Source organism: Diceros bicornis, chromosome 13 (genome assembly GCF_020826845.1).
Source record: "Diceros bicornis minor isolate mBicDic1 chromosome 13, mDicBic1.mat.cur, whole genome shotgun sequence".
NCBI lineage: Eukaryota > Metazoa > Chordata > Mammalia > Perissodactyla > Rhinocerotidae > Diceros > Diceros bicornis.
Window position 1 is genome coordinate 19,957,730 of NC_080752.1, and position 18,271 is coordinate 19,976,000.

The window sequence follows — 18,271 nt, forward strand, 5'->3', positions numbered from 1 at the left end:
AAACCTTTATCTTTCCAAAGCTTCCTGATGGTTATTGCTGAAGGGCATCTTGCAATCATAATAAGAACCACAAGGGCTGGTTCAGCCACAACATTGGTTATTGATAGGCTGAGACTAGCACAAAACAATTGACAGAGCTGGCAGGGTTGCATGATTGCCCTTGCAATTAATCAAGGGGAATTACCTTTACTTGCAACTTGCTTACTAACCACCTAACTCAGGTGGGTAACCCTACCTGGTAAAGCAGCACCACTTGCTAGTGGTCTGTCGCTGCTATGTGCTTTTGCACATTGCCTCTGTGGTGTGTTGCCTGCAGTATCCAGCCCAAAAGGTTGCAGCTGCCATAATAATCCAATGATCTCTCTAGAGCAGCATGATCAAGGCCATATGGTCTGATGAGACAATTAGACCAGCAATTATAAAAGCCTTAAATGACTGGAAAAGATTTCCATGGGTGAGGAGGATGGAGACCTCACCTGCGACCACTGAGTTGATGGGTCATGCCTGGACTACATGTCCTAAGCCACAAGAGTGAAATGGCTGTGCAACCAGAAACCGATGACACACCAGAAGGAACATACAACAGAGGCCTGCAGTTTCTGTGTCACCACTTCACTCACTATTGTCACTTTTCATTCTCTGACCCGATGGGATATTATAGGTCCAATCCCTGGCATGATATTGCTAAAAAATTAATGGGCAAATATATGTCCAGAACATCTGGTGCCAGTGGTTCCTATGAACCCTGAGAAGATACACCAGCTCCTTGATAAAGGCAAAACCCCATGGAAGCTTCCTGGGCATTACTCAGTGCCATGGCATATGAATATGCCAAGACTCTGGTGTTATGCTCCAGAGGCCTACAGGCTTTTCTAAGAGACCCTGTGCATATAACACTAGTGGAAGCAAACCCCAATCTTGGAGAATTCTCTTGGGACACCCTAGAAAGAAAAATGTCCACCTCCGAAGAGGGTTCACAATGATGTTATACAAAATTTTCCAGTAACAACAGGTAAGATAACAGGAGAAAATCAAGAAATAGAAACTGAGATAAAAAACTATACCTTAACTGAAATTCAAACCTTTCTTAAAGATTTTATGCAGCAGGAAGGAGAGAGAGGAACTTATTCGCTATTGCAGGTTTTTGTTCGTTTGTTTGTTTGTAATGGGCTCTGAATTGTTATTCATGGCTGCCAAAATGCGCCAACTGGCTAGTATCTCTAAAGACCCTAAATTCCATAACCTTCTTAAAGAGCCATCCAGGCTATATGTTCATGGCCCCTGAGATATCACAGACCCTAAGCCCCCTCAGCTTTCCCCTGAATGAGGCAGAACTGAAAAACACACCTCAGAGACATCCCTGCTGCCAAGTGAAAAACTGACACTGTTATTGAAGCCTATAGTGAGGAGGAAGAGGCAGATGGAAAAGCAAAGACCCCTAGAGCCACTGATATTTGTACCAGGGCCCTCCCTCTCCTCACCTGGATATTTATTGCCTGGCACCGTGCCCATCCTTCCATCAGAGTGATCACTGCTCAGGGTCACAGTGAACAGAAAACATTAAGATGAAGCCCATCTCCTGCTGTACATAATTGGTATGATCCAATAGGTGTATCATTTCTATGACCATAGTGATCCAGGTGACCTCCTCTTCATTTCCAACACTGATGAGGCCCTATTTGACCCTGAATACTGAGAATTATTCTTTACAGGGTGCTCCCCCTAATTATAGGGTGGCACTACTACATTTTAATTGGGTCTGCCAAAACCATCCAAAAGGCACTAAAACTCTTAGGAGCAAACTTACATTTTTTGTGTCTGTCCCTTGAAGAAGTAAATCTTACCACGTCTTTGAAATGTAAACACCCCAGGAGGTAATTAAAACTCTGCCCAGACTGAAAAGAGGGAAAGAGGCCTTTTTAAAATACAGACTGCCATAAAATCTCTCTTGCCACACCCTCCATAAAATTATTTGTCAAGGGCAAATACAAATCTTAAAAATCTTCTCCACAAATAGTAAAAGGCTTGAGCTATCTGAGTAAACTTAATTTATTCTGACTGTTATTTATAAACTAGTGAGTTTTATATCATTTTGAAACAGAAGCTATAGGGTCTTTGTTTGTGTCTGTCTGTGTGTCTATGGAAACATGCTATATATGTCTGATATTTTTCTACCTCAGGATGGTATTGCCAAAATTAATTTGTAAAGAGCTCTATTCAACTGGCTTATATTAAGCACTTATGTAAATTAAGTATATAATAGAAACTAACCCAAATGCTTTTCAGGTTCATGTGATCTGGAAAAATACTCAATATTAAAGATAGTTTAACTTTGTTGGTTTAATTAATGTCTTCAGAGTTGCCAGCATTAAATATAATGCAGGTAAACAACTGTCATTCTACCTGGTTTACTAGTCAAATAAATTCATATTATCTCTATTACAAAATTTGTCAGCAAGAAAAATAATTTAGGATGATGACTGACATTGTCTAATGTCTAATGAAGTTTTTGTATGTCAACTAAATGTGACTGTTAAGAACAAATGAGTTAAACAGAGGTAAGTGAGATAGGGGTTTTTAAGTGAATTTTTTAGCAATGATTGGTTTATGATGTGTCTACTTAAATAGTTTTTCAAATCTCTTTGGTAACTTCCACCCTTAATATCTAGATCATTTCAAAATAAGATAAAATACTCAAACATTAATTGCTAAACAAGTCTAAGTTTACCTACTTTTGACCTTTTATTATGGAGGAACTGAAGATATTTGAATGTTAGTAAACATATTTCATGCCATACTGAAAAATTGTGCTATGAGGAAGCATATGTCTCTAGGAATTGTGAAATGTATTCATAAATTTGCCAATCTAAAGAATGCTGGTGTGGCAGACAGTTGACAATTGTCTACTTCTTAGTTTTCACTGGAAATTAAGGTATCTAAATGTTAAGAATTCTAATTAATATATGTAATTACAATCACTAAAAATAATGGAGAAAATCTCTGTATGCAAGGAACATAAGATATATGTTTTTGGTAAGAAAATTATGAAGAGTGGAAATGCATTCTTGTTGAAGGAAAGGAAAATAATTTTGTCCTAAAACGAGGCTGATTGTTTCTGAATGGGAAAGAAAACAAGGGGCAAACTAAAATGGACACAGAAAGTTGCAGAAGGTTTGTAAAAAAGGAATCTTGGGAAAGGAATTTTATATGTGATGAAGCTGGCTAAGTTTGGAACAGATCTAATTAAATAAAAAAATGAGTGAATTAATTTTAATATCATTTTTACTGCTGCAAAATTAGAATTTTGTTTTTTCTCCGTTAAAAGGACAAAGTTTTCTTAGATTATTGGTCCGCTCTTGATAAGAGATAATAAAAGGTGGGTTGTGCGTGTGTGTGTGTGTGTTTACCTTTTGGGTAATCTACCTGGAAAACAAAAATTTTATGTCTTAAAATAACTTACTGTGCTTCATGTTATCTGTATCATTAGGTCTTTGATTACTTAAGTAAAACTAATCTTCTTGATATTAAAAGAGCTAAGTTTTGCTCAGAAGCATGTAACTTTCTGTATTTGCCTTTTAAATCTTTTACAGTCACTTTGGTTAACAGAATAATTAAGTATCATTTCATAATTATCTGTGATCCTTTTCAGTCAAGTGTGCAAAACCTTCTGATATTTTTGACAAACTTTTTCCAAAATCAAATTCTAAATGAAATCTTTTTGACCTGGAAATAACTTTGGGATTTTTCAGGGGGCCCTGGAAAATTGCAAAAGATGTGTTTTCTTTTCTTTTAAAAAAAGGATATTCATTTGATATGTTAAATTACATGGGAAGGATTGTCAAAAAGGAAATAATGCTACATCTTCTTTATGGATATCTTTGTATAGATATATGTAATTAATATAAATATTCCAGAAATTATATGAAATTCTTAAAAATCTGATATATGATGTTATCAGTCATAATTCTAGTTATTATCTTGAAATGTATGTCCCAGAAATAACTAAATTTCCTTGTCATTTGTGTTGTAATGAACTCTGACCAAATCTTGAAACCCGCTATTTTTAAGTCTTTTATCATTTACACAGTTACTGTTTTACTCTGCTACTTTTGCACAAGTGTGCCTGCAAGTGTTTCACCTTCAGAGAAATTCATGGAAAGCACTCTGAAAAGTACTCTGGAATACAGGTCTCTGATAACTTTCAAACCATACCACTGAACTGGGTAAGAATTTATAGAACCCCAATGAAGAAACCGTTGGCTTCATAAACTGCTAACAAAAGATCAAGATCAACAAGAATTCATTAAATGGAACTGAATGAACTGATGAGGATCATTATAATTTTATGACTTGTGGTTTGAAACATTGTTGGTTCTGTAACCTTTGGCTTTTTCCAGATTTAAGAGAACCTCTTTTCTTAAGCTATCTCTGATTTACAGCAATTTGGTAAAATATATCTTTGTGAACAAAGATGAAATAATTAATTTTTCTCCCAACCTGATGCCTCCAGAATTAGAAAACTCTCAGTGAGTAGTCTTATTTTTATGGCAATATAGTTATTTGTATAAGTTCAATAAGAATCTGTTCTCCTTGTAACAGGACACAATTGGAAACATTGGTTGTATTGTCAAAGCTTTGCCTAGGATGTTGAATTTGAGAACGTGCATAGACTCAGATATGACCAAACAGCGTTAAGGAACTAATGTTGACTTTACAGAGCTGTATAAAGCATCTTGGAAATATCAGCCTCAGACCTGGCTTACAAGGTTCCCATCAGCCTTACCAGGTGAGTAAGGAAGGTCACTTCCTGGCAGGCCCAGGAATCTCAGGATATTTTGGGAACCTCAATAAGAGAGGAATTTACCCAAATCTATAGGTATTGCAGGCAAAGTCTGCTGGCTAGTATTTGGCTTGGCTTCACAGTCTCAAGAGGCTGTTAAAAGTTTAATCTAGAGATTCCTTATGAAAAGTTCCAGTAAAGCGGATTGAAAGAGCCTATATGTTCAATCACTGTTCTTGACGTATTTACGTAAATAATCAAGCCAAGTTTATTGAAACTAGACTTATTTTGCAAACAAATTAGTTTTACTGTAATTATCTTTGGTACAAATGGGAATGATTACAGAGAGAATAATTATATTTTAGTAGAAACCATAATACACTCTTGTGGATATCAGATTCTAGTCCTGTTAACTTCTTTGAGATGTTGTTATTTACCTGTAAACTGGACTGGATCCTGAATTCTTCTAATTTCCTCAAATATCTGGCTACAAATGTCCAAACTAACATTTCCAAATTTCTCCCGTCTTTTCAGTTGGAATCACTGAGAACTAAAACTGCCCTTTTCCTGAAGCCCTACAAACTGAAGCTAGAAGACTTGATATAAACTTCAGAGAAATCACCACAACAGCTCAGGTTTAGATAATCTTCTTTGTGCCTTTTGCTATATGGGCCACTCAGAAAGTTTACCTGAACATCCAGTGACATCACTGGAGACATTTCAAACTGCAAAAGTTGTTTCAATCTTGACATTTAGTAATCTTCTTGACTGGGTGCCCCCTGGGCTCAGAAATTGGTTTATAGTCTGCTCCAATCATTAACCTGTGTTTTTCTTTTGTTTCCTTAGAAATGCCTCCTATTAAATAGCTGATTGCTTGCATAATACAGGCCCACCTGCATCATTGGCTGTTAAAATGAAACACAACCCTTTAACTGAACTGACCTAATCTCAGGACTAAGAGACTGGTTCGATGAGATATGGAGCAATCTACCAACTCAGGATAGGTTCAAACCTACTTATGCCAGATGGCCCAAGATGTTAAAATATTTCACAATGTTAACCAAATCTTTGAACTGATTCCTAGGGCCTCAACGATCACTGACTTAGTTTCATTGTCGGACCCTTCAAGTTTGGGACAATGGCTATGGACTGGATTTCAGACTATTGCCTGCATAATTACCATAGCATTTGCTACTATAATCCTATTTAGGTGTGTACTTTCTGGGTTACAACATGCACTACCCTTGACTTTCAGCATATCAGCTACTCAGGCAGTTAGTGTCCTCACCATTGACTCTGATGCTTCAACATCACAGGGTGAATTGTAGTTTAAACCCTGAGAGTTGTTTTTTTTTCTTTTGTAATGCAAGTGCCTGACTTAAGCTTTGATTGCCGAGGCATCCACTTCAAAGATGGCTACCTCAAAGAAACACATTGCCACCTACAGGACTAGATAAAGAGCCATGCCACTTCTCCTTACTGAGGCTCCTTTGTTTTAGAGATCTTGGTTGATTCCAATAACTGATCATTTGGGCTACTTTTTTTCTCTTCCATGCTTTAAATTCCCACTCTTATGTTTCAAATTCACCAATAAAGAGTGAGCCCATCAAACCCTAAGTCTCCACCCTCAACCCCAATAAAAGCAGAACCCTGAGGCCCATATGCACTCACTCTCTCTCTCTCTCTCTCTACCCACAACCTTACTGTGTGGCCCCAGGTGTACTGTGTAATTTCCAGGTCCTGTAAGTAATAAACCTTTATTTTTCCAAAGTTTCCTGATGGTTATTGCTGAAGAGCATCTTGCAATCATAATAAGCACCACAAGGGCTGGTTCAGCCACAACATTGGTTATTGATAGGCTGAGACCAGCAAAAAACTATAATGTGAGATTTACACTTATGTAATTATTGATATGGTTGGATTTACATTTGCATTTTGAAACATTTTCTGTATGTCTCATGACTTTTGTGCTCCTCCTATACTTCCTTTTTTGTGTATAAAATAAATATTTTCTAGTGCACCATTTTAGTTCCTTGTTGGATTTTTTTTTTTACTATATCTTTTGAGTTATTTTCTTACTGGTTTTTCCATGGATTCCAATATGCATCTTAATCTATCAGAATATACTTCAGATTAATACTAACTTAATTCCAATAAAATATAGAAACTTTGTTCCCATATCTCTCCATTTCCTTTCTCCTCCTTTGTTTTATTATAGTCATATATATTACATTATTACATATTGTAAGCCCCAAAATATAGGCTTGTAATTATTGTTTGATGCAATTGTCTTTTAAGTCAGTTAAAAGAAGTAAAACACATATTTACTGTCTTTTGTATTTACCTACATAACTAGTTACAGGTGCTCTTTATTTCTTCATGTGAATTCAAGTTATCATCTGGCATTGTTTCCTTCCAGCCCAAAGGACTTTCTTTACTGTTTCTTGTAAGATAGGTCTGCTGGCAACAAATTCTCTCAGCCTTTCTTTATCTGAGAATAAACCTTTATTTCACCTTTCTTTGTGAAGAATAGTTTTGCTGGATATAGAATTCTTGGTTGGTAGGTTTTTGTCTTCCAGCACTTTGAATATGTCATTCCACTGCCTTCTGGCCTCTATTGTTTCTGATGAGACGACAGCTATTAATCTTATTGTGGTTCCTCTGTATGCAACGAGCTGTTTTATTCTTGCCTCTCTTAGGCTTGTCTCTTTGTCTCTTGGTTTTCAACTATTTGACTATGATGTGTCTAGTCATGATTTCTTAGTGATTATCCCACTTGTGATTCATTGATGTTCTTGGATATCCAGATTAATTTTTAAAATTAAATTTGAGAAGTTTTTGGCCATTGTTTCCTCAAATTTTTTTTCTTCCCCTTTCTCTCTCTCATCTCCTTCTGGGACTCCCATTGGCATGCTTAATGGTGACCTACAGGTCTCTGAGGCACTGTTCATTTTTCTTCATTTTTTTTTTCTTTCTGTTCTCAAATTGGACAAATGCTATTTATCTATCTTAAAATTAACTAATTCTTTCTTCTGATATCGCAAATCTGCTCTTGAGCCCCTCCAGTGAATTTTACATTTCTATTATTGAACTTTTCTGCTGCAGAATTTCTATTTGGCTCTTTTTTATAATTTCTTTCTCTTTATTGATATTTTCTATTTAATGAGTCATTGTCAGCTTATTTTCCTTATTTTTTAAACATGGTTTACTTTAGCCTTAACATATTTATAATAGCTGGTTTGAAGTCATTTTCTGCTAAGTCCAAATCTGGGCCCCTCAGAGATATTTTCTATTGATTACTATTTTTTCCTGCATATGGGTCACACTTTCCTGTTTCTTTGCATGTAATTTTTTTTAGTTGAAAAATTGACATTTTAGATAATATAGTGCAGGAATTCTTGATTCTGATTCCCCTAAGAAGTTGTTTTTGTTACCAGGGTTTTTGGTTTTTTAAATTTGTTTAGTGACTTTACTGGACTAATTCTATAGAATTTGTCTCCCCCAAATTATGCAGCTTCTAATGTTTCTACTCAGTTTTTTCTTTTATTCCTGTTTTTATTTTTAATCATGGCCTCCTGGCTTAGTGGTCACCCAATGAATGGTCAGAAGTAGTACTTAAACACCTTAGTTTAGTAAGGTTTCTGCCCTTTGCTGATGGACCTGAAGTGGGTTGGAGAACACATTCAAAGTTTAAGCAGTTTATAAATCTGCCCAGTTCACTTTCCGATGGGCCTTCTTGCATCTCCCCTAAGAGTTCAATAGGCCTCATATTCAGCCATGGATGAATAGTGAGCTAGGGAGGGCTGTCCCTGGTGTCTCCTGGGTATGTATGTAGTCTTGCACATATGTGCAGCTTTCCAGACTAACACGGACAAGTGCCAGCTTGTCAAGGTCCAGTCCGACTATCTCATTCTCTGGATATCCCTGTTAAATGTCTGATTAATCTGCTGACCTGTGGCTTGCCCCACCCAGTAGCGCAAGCTGGCTTTCTAATTGTTTGCCACTGAGATTGTTATTGTTTTTAAGAATGGCCCTGGATGTACACACTGCTCCAAATCAACCCAGTCTCCTCTAGCAGCAGAGCTACCAGCTTTCCATTTGCTCTGCCATTAAGAACTACTCCATACCGGGGGTGATGTACATGCTCTACATGTCGATTTGCGTTGTGGTTACCTGGGTGTACGCATTTTTAAAAATTCCATCTAAGTGTACACTTAAAATGAGAGTATTTTATTGTATGTAAATCTATAGTATCTAATAAATACCCCAATAAAGTTGATCTTAAAAAATTAATAGAGAACAGGAGGAGAACTAGGAAAAGAAAAAAAAAAGAACTACTCCATAAATGTTATAGGGCTAGTCTTTGCGCTTACAGGAGTAGGGAAGATCCACCCTAGTCCAGTACTGCCTGGGATTATAGAGGGAAGTTTTTCTTAGTCTTTAATTTGGTATCAAGAAACCCACTTGCCTACAGATATAAACCACATTCACCAACATCAGTTTTATTAGAAATAAAGAATTTTTAAAAATGTAACATGTTCTTTTTCTATATAAACTAATCTCAGAATTGATTACATTAGATGTTATGTGGAGAAACTTTCCCAGTAATTGGGACTAGAAACCCAGGCTCCTGAATTCTGGATCAAACCTCTTTCAACTAGAACATTCTCTCTCTTATTCGAGTCTCTTATTTTGAATGATAATAACAACAAACAAAATGGAAAAGCAAGGGCTTCCTGGTCTCCAAGTCCACCATCCAAATACATGGAAAAGCTACTCAGTGTAAGCCACTTGAAACACAGTACCATAAGCTAAAAACAATGCTCTGGCCTTTAATCCAATTTGATGCTCATTCCAACTGGCTGGAGCATGAATTCTAAGAAATCACTAGTTGTCACAGCAGGTACTAAGGTGAGCTCATGTTCTGGGGAAAGCCATGTTTTCTCTGGCCAACAGATGTTTTGTTAGGTGACATTTAGAAATAAGTCAAAGTTGTTCTTTGTTATTATGCATAATGGATCTCAAAGAATAAATGAAAAGCCTTTTACTCTAATTCAGAATGCATTTTCCCTCTGTGAAGGCTACACTGGTTGAGTTCTTAAAAGCTCAGGCATGGGGACACATAGAAGAGAATGATATTACTGAGTCTATCTATGAGAACAGGAAAAGAGACTAGTCATGTTTAGCATGAAGAAGAGCAGACTGCCCCAAATCAGCCTGTTACACTACGGAATACGAAAGGCTCCTTATTGCCTTCCCTCCCTGGATAAATGCTTTTATCCTACACCCTAAGAAAAAAGTCAGTTGTGTTTTCTATTTGCTGCTTATAATGTAGGAGAAACCACTGCTGGTTTGATGAGAATTTCTACCTAATCAGCATATTCCAATCCTGGTCCAATTTATCAATCTCAAAGCTAACCCACCCTACTGCTTGGAAAGATGAGAGACAATCAGGAGAAGAGAAGGATGGATAAAGTCCACGGGTTTATAGTCTCATTATCTGCAGGAATTGGGGGTTTTTAGTTTTGTGCTGAGGAAACATACATAAATGGGACCCCAAGCGGTATTTTCCTGACACCTCTCTAGGGCCTGCAGCAAACACATGCTGGGCAAGCGTCCTGCTGCCATGCCATATGACAGTCACCCAGATTGAATCCTTCTAGCCTGAAGCCCTACTGACAATTCAGGAGCCTGGAATGCTTTTCTAATTGGACAATTGGCCTAGCTATAAGGTCTTGTTTCATGCTGGTTCCTGAAGCCTACCACAGCTTTTTTGAAGAATTTGAATCTCTAATGTACGATTTCCCTCTGCCAATGCTTCTGGCAAAGTGACTTCATGCTGGAACTTCAGCGATCTCCTAGAAGCTCAGACCAAGTCAGCTGCACCCCTCACTTTCCCAGCCAGTAGTGTTGACTGTGCCTGGATTTGGGCCGCCCTCCAAGAGACGGGGGAAGCTGTTGTGTTACAGAAAGGATGGAGCTCTTGCTATCTGAAGGCTTGTGTTTTGGTGGTGCTCCCTTTTAAAATCTACATGACTTTGGGCATGTCACTGAGTTTGCCTGAACCTCGGGTTGCTCATCTGTGAAGTGTGGATAGAGTCACTAACCCCAGAGTTTGTGTGGCAGAGACTGTGGTTTACCTCACTTAGCACCCATTTAACCCCCTTCTAGGTTACATTCTGTTCTACAAGCAAAACTACATTTTCTAGACTCTCCTCCAGCAAGGGGACAGTCATGGGACATAATTTCCTCCATTTATACACAGTCACACAAGATGTCTATACAGACAAAGAGCAACATGGGGCAGTGGCCACATAGGGAGAGCAACCCATCGGGCAATCTAAGTGGCAGAGACCTCTGGTTCTTCTGGAGCAACCAGGATAGGGTTCCTAGCTTCACGTCTGAGGGCCACAGAGGTCAAATGGCAGGCACCAGTGCAACAGATTTTCCACTAGAATGGGGCCACAGAGGGACTAGAAGTTTTTCCCGGCTATGGTGCTTTGACAGTGTAACATCCAAGTATGGTTCTCTGCCTCTTTTTGAGATATTGTGAGCTACATAATACTCTTTAATCAATCTATTTCTGCTTAAATCAATTGGAGTGGATTCTGATATCTGGAACCAAGAAGCCTGGAGACAGCAGTTGTTATAAGAATTAAAGGAGTAAACAGAAATTAAAATATCTTATAAACTCCAAGAGTTAGACAAATGGTAGAGACTTATGTTTCATGACTTTTTGTTTTCTTTTTAAAGATGAATATGTTGCAGAAAATCTAGAGAAGAGAGTTGTGATTTAATTCTCAAAACAATTCTGTGTGTGGGCATTTGTACCAGTTCTCTATTTCCACAAGAATGCCAAATAACAAACTACCCTAAAACTCAGAAAATTGTTTATTTCTAGAATCATCTAGGTGGTTCTTCTGGTTTGGCCTGGACTTCCTCATACATTTGGGAGATAACTAGCTATCGGATAATCTAGGCTGGCTTTGTCTGAGGACATTTAGCTGACTTTCCTCGTCTCCATGTCTCTCTCATCTTTCAACAGGCTAGCCCAAGCATGTTCTCATGGCCATGGCAGAAGAACAAGGGCACAAGTGGAAACACACCAGCACTACTTAAGCCTTTGCTTGTATCCCATTTGCTAACATGCCATGTCATATAGGTCAGAGAGAGAGCACTACAAAGTTACATGGCAAAAGATGTGGACAGAGAAGGAAAGAGTGAAGAATTGGGGCCATTCTTGCAATCTGCCATAGCATATACATCTCAATTTTACAGACTGCTAAAGAGGCTCAAGGAGATTAAGTAAATTATCTTGTCTCCCCAACATAGTAAGTGGTGATAATGAGAGATTAACCCACTTTAATTTGACTCCAAAGCACCCAGAAACATCCTGCTCCACACATATGAATGTGTGTATATATTTATAAGTATATAACTATATTTTATGTATTTATATATTTATAAAATACATGTACTAGCATATAGACATACACACATCTATATATGTAAATATACACATACATACTTATGTGTGTGTGTGTGTGTGTGTGTATTAGACATACATATCAAGGGTTCACAGGCCAAATCCAGTTAGAAGCATGTTTTTTTATGACCTGTTAGGTAAGAATGGTTTTTATAATTTTACAGTTTGTAAAGTAAAACAAAAAAACAAAGCATATGCAACAGAGACCATATGTGGCTGGTCTGAAAAGTCTAAAATATTTATTATATGGCCTTTTACAGAAAAAGTTTGCTAGAGAATGGACTCAATGTGTGATTTATTGATACAGAAGCTCCACTTTGGACCAATGTGTACAACTTAACAAGAAACTCTCTATTAATGACAATTCTTCCCCAAATAGAAGGGTGGAGTCTTCAGGTACTGAGTTTCTCAACACTGTAAACATTCAAGCGGAAAGAGAATATTCATCAGAAATAGCACTTTCTACTGTGAATAAGAGTAAAACCAGTTAAACCCAAAGGCCTGCCTAATGCTAAGATCCCACGATTCTAAATCATGGAGCTAGGATTTGATGCGTAAAGGGTGGTTACTGGAAGATTCAATTGCCCAAAGATAAAACAGCCTTTCTAGTGGAAATGTCACAGTCCAAAAATAAACAATCAAGCTATGGTGTGTTAACAACTTGGAATTCATTCAATTATATCATTAACATGTTAAAAATTGAAGATGGTAATCATGTATAACTTCACCATCAAAGACTAGAAAATGCATTAGCTCACTTATTTTGTTTTTCCCTGCATACACGTGTATGACCAAAGCTGAAGGCAGCTGAGCCTTCAGTAAATGGAATTTTGCTTGTGTACCTGAATTTCATGGGTCTTGAATGTTCCACAAGGGAACCAAGCACAGCAAAAGTATTTATATACTCGGACCACTAATCAGGGTTTAATTGGCCTTATAATTAGAAGGGTAAACAGAAGTAAAATTCCCAAATTGCTCATTGTTTTTTTTACATGTCTGTGAAGGACTATTTTATTTGCCTTTGCACCTCCTAGCATTTTAGCACAAAATTAATCATTGAAATTTGTTAAATATTGAATGAATTGCTTGCTTGCTTTCTACAAAATTCACCTTTATCATATTTTCTTAAGTATAATGTCCAAGTGTACCAACCATAAGCACATTCAGCTCCGTGAGTATTCCTGAAAAGGAAAAAGATGTTCTTATTCCCAGGCATACTGTGGTTGTTCCAGTGCAAAGGAGCAGATTTGTATGGATTGCTGTCATTTAAGTAGTTTTTCCATGAGGTTTATTTAGTTTTATTTTCAGGAAAGTGGGTTTAAATGTCCTTCTCTCCATTTTACAAATGAAGAAACTGACATGCAGAGGAGTTCAGTGGTTTGCCCCAGGTCACTCAGTCTACGACAAGGTTTCTCAAAGTAGGATCCCCAGACTACCCTGCTCAGTATCATCTAGGGTTTGTACCAGACACTTCAAATGCACCAGTAGAGATGCACTTGGCTTTGCTTCTCTCTGGAGCCTTTGGCTACCTGTCCCACCCCAGCCATTCCTGTAACAAGCAGCTCTGCCAGGTCCCTACTGACTTCCCATGAATGTAACCTGACAATGCCGTGGTTATGCCCATGGCCTGTGCTTTCATCTCTCATCCTTACTGCCCTGGCTGAGGCATAAGACATCACAAGACCCACTGGCACGCAGGCATTTTCAATCTGGAAGTGCAGAGGAGTTCATGTTCCATGGGGCAAGGCTTTAACCCACGGGAATGGGAGATAGTGGATCAATTCTTCCCCCTCCTCCCCCTAGTCTGACCACCTGAGACACAGTGGCTCCACAGGCTATTGGAAGACAGTCTTGTGAGAAACTGGTTTCACTTGACATGGAATGGTAGCCAGCCCAATAACACATCCTTGTCCTGGTACTTCTTCCTTCCCTTCCTCACTCCCTTTTGCCCTCCTGGTACTTCTCTGGGATTCTAGTTCCCAATTAAGTGGTAGGACATAAGCTTTTGCTTTAGGCTTTGCTTTCTGGGACCAAGGCCAGATATTACTAAACTGGAATATCTGGGAGTGGGGCATTTTTATAAGCTCTCCAGATGATTTTCAGGCATCCTACAATCTGAGAACCACTGGGCCTAGAACATGAACCCAGTACAAAGGACTCAAACTTCAGTGATCTTTCCATCCTAATATATGCCAGATAAAAGAAAGACAACCCTATTGCTCTTATACTGGGCCAAGGAGGGAGAGAAACCTCTTACTGCACCACATCCACTCCACGCTTCAAGGGTCTGCTGAGTGGTTTCTGACACCTGACAATACCTGCTCCCACGCGGTGCACCAACTCACCTGCCCATCTGGGCAACGAGTCCAGCCTGTCACACCTGTACTGATTTGTGATGTCAGATAGGCTCCACTCTGTCTTATTTCCCAGCTCACAATCAGTCAGACACACTTCCTGGATATGTTGTCCACAGCCATCTCTCTGTCTCTTACTCTCTTCTTTTCTTTCCTTTTTTAACAAGTCTCTCCAACCCTAAAGACTCTGATTACCATCCGTTGCCTCTTTGGTGGGAAAATACCATGTTAAAAAATAAATAAAGTACAGCACTCTCTGCCCCAAAAGTGATCAAGGGACAGAGGTCTCTAGTGCTTTGTTACAGCTGTTTTCACCCTCAGTGTCACATCTTTGAAGCTGGATTAAAAGGGACACTGCCAGCAAACATCTTTGGAAATGTTATAAATAGCAAATCGGCAAGATCAGAGAACAAAAGAGAAGCATAGCCAGTGTAATTAGTTCACTTACTGAGCAAGTTGACTATTCCGAGGCTGAGGACTGTGTTCCAGCCGATGGGACTGGGATGGGAAGGAAAGGAAAATTGACTTCCCCCACAAGCTGAGAGAAGGGCACACACGTGACACCCAAGCCCGCTGGGCTCTCACAGTCCCCATGCCAGGGTGTAAACATTAGCCCAGAGAAGGAGTATGGAGAGGCAGGAGTCCAAGGGCTGAGTGTATATGAAACATGAGAAGGAAATCAAGGAGGCTGATGCTGGAAAGCAAGCAGTAATACAGGACAGAGGGAGGACAGTGCAGGACCCAGGTCATCACGGGAAGGGACTGAGAGATGCTCTTGTCCAGCGTTTTCCAAATAATAATGATGGTAATAATATTAGCTAGTGTTTACTGAGTACTTACTATGATTATAAGCACATTTAGTCCTCTCAAGAACTCCCTTAAGGTAAGTACTGTTATAACCTCCCTTTTACAGAAGAGGAAACTGAGGTGTAGAAAGATTAGGTACTTTGCACAAGGTTACATTCCTAATTGCAAACTTTTTAAAGCAATAAAACATTTTCCTTTTTTTTAACTCAGAATCCCAATAATGAAAACAGATGAAAGCAGAGGGATGGAAGAAAGGATCCTGGACCACAAAATTCCAGCATACCATAGAACTCAGCTAGAAACCCATTCCCAGAGGACCAGAGAGGGGAACGGCACTGTCCAAGGTCCCGGGGGCCAGCTATCAGTGAAGCTACGGAACACGGGTGTCCTGGAGCACACTGCACTGCTCCTTCCAGCAATGTACTTCACCGTTGAGGGGGCTCCTCATGAAAAGTTCATCTCTCCTTTGAACCACCACCAGACTGAGAACTTGGTGCTGTGCATGTAGCACCTACTACAGCTTTTGCCTCCTAACTCATTTACAAGGTCCTTGAGAGCAGAGACTATGCCTGTTTCATCTTTGTAGCTCCAGAGACTCAGCGCAGAGATTGGCACACAACCGGAACTCAGTAAAGTTTATTAAATGAATGGATGTTTTGATGGGCAGAGGAATGAATGAATGAATATGTGACCACCTTTTAACCTGTTATTAAAAAATAATTCTGTGGAACACACAAAGTATTTCCATGCCTCACATCAACTTTAATTTTCAATACCAACTGAGAAGGGGTATTATTATTCCCATTTCAAAGATGAAGGACCTCGGGCACCTAAAGGGAAGTTTCTTTCCCAAGGACGCACAGCTAAGAAGTGAAAGAGCTAAGATTGCACTTAGGTCTTCCAACACTTAAAAATCAATAGCTAAGGACAAATGAGGTATTAGAGTAGTTAAACTCATAGAAACAGAAAGTAGAATGGTGGTTGCCAGGGGCTGGGGTCGGGGAATGAGGAGCTGTTGTTTAATGGGTATAGAGTTTGTTTTGCAAAATGAAGAGTTCCGTGGATGGATGGTGGTGATGGTAGCACAACAATATGAATGAACTTAAGGCCATTGAACTGTATTCTTAAAGATGGTTAAAATGATAAATTTTGTGAAATTTTTATTTTATCCCAATTAATTTTTTTTAAATCAGTAGCTAACATTTATTATGTATTTGCCATGTCCCAGCACTATTTTCAACACTTCATCTTCTTTAATCCTCACAACCACCCTCTGAGGTCAATATTATTATCTCTATTTACAAATGAGAAAATTGAGTTACAAAGAGGTGAAGTATCTCAGCCCAAGAGGCGTAGCCAGTAACCCAAGAACCAAACCCAAGGAGTCTGCTTCCAGTTGTCATAATAAATGAACAAAAGGAAGATAGTTTGATAAGGAATTTGCTGCGGAGCAGAAGGTGGAGATTAGGCATATGTACACATATCTATCAAAATCTGTATCTGTATTAAATACCCCACCATCTTCATTAAATTGGGGCATCTGAAGGATATGCTTTTATTTTAATTCACTTCTCAGACTGAAAGAGAGTAATCTAATTAAAGGAGGCGCATACACTTGAAGAGCAAGGGCTTTGTATTCTGATAGGACCTGAGTTCAAATCCTGGCTCCAGCACTGTTTGTCTACATGATATTTGACATTTCATATGACCTCTCTGAAACTATAAAATAGAGATAATAATGTTATTGTGAACATGATTATTGTGAACACTAAATGAAATAATCTGCATAAAAGCAATGGCCCCCGTGCCTGGTTCAACAAATATTAGTTGCCATTCTCATAAAAATTATTGAGAGGAGCTGGCCCAGTGGCGTGGTGGTTAAGTTGGGTGCGCTCCACTTCGGTGGCCCGGGGTTCGCGGGTTCAGATCCCAGGCGCAGACCTACACCGTTCATCAAGCCACGCTGTGACGGCATCCTACATACAAAATAGAGCAAGACTGGCAGAGATGTTATCTCAGGGCCAATCTTCTTCACCAAAAATAAAAAATTATTGAGAAATAAAAATATCTTGTCCTCAATTCTTAGCACTTATCTAGAGCACTCTTTAGCCTCTGGGTATGAGGATGCTCTAATAGTTCTGGGAAGATTAATATTTGTACTACTTTTCAAGATCTACATAGTAAGATTCCTCAATAAGTCAAAATATGATCATAGGAAAGAAAATCTCTTACTTCTAACTAAATCCACTCTGCTGATGGCTGACTAACCCTTCCTGTGCTGAAAGTCCATTTGTAAGTCTGAGTATCTTCTTCCTACAGTCTTTCATTCTTCAAGTTGAATAATTCCAACTCCATTCATCCATCTCCACTTTCCACAGCATCACTCTAGCCATGGTGTTGGTACAAAAAGAGCCCTAATGGTCTGATTGGGGTTGAAAAGAATCAGAAGATTATACTGAACCCAAATATGGCCTGATAATTGTCCAAACACAGCCTAGAATGCTGTTCAACCTGAAATCCACACTAGTCCCCAGACCCTTTTCTGTTTTGTTGTTCTCAGTCACTCCTCCGATACAGCAACAAACTCCATTCTCAGTAAATAAGAAGGAATGATTTGGTTGTTTCTGTGTCTTTGTCTTTCATTTAGCTATTGAATACACTAAGTACAACACATCAGGGAGAATAAAATTATGAATCACATTTGAATCCTGTCCTCAAGGAGCATGTATTCTAATAGGGGAGACAGACAAGGGCACAAATAGCTGTAATATGAAGAGGAAAGCTACAACTGCCACAGGAGAGACATTATGAAATGCTCACCTTGCTGCCTAGCACACGGTAAGT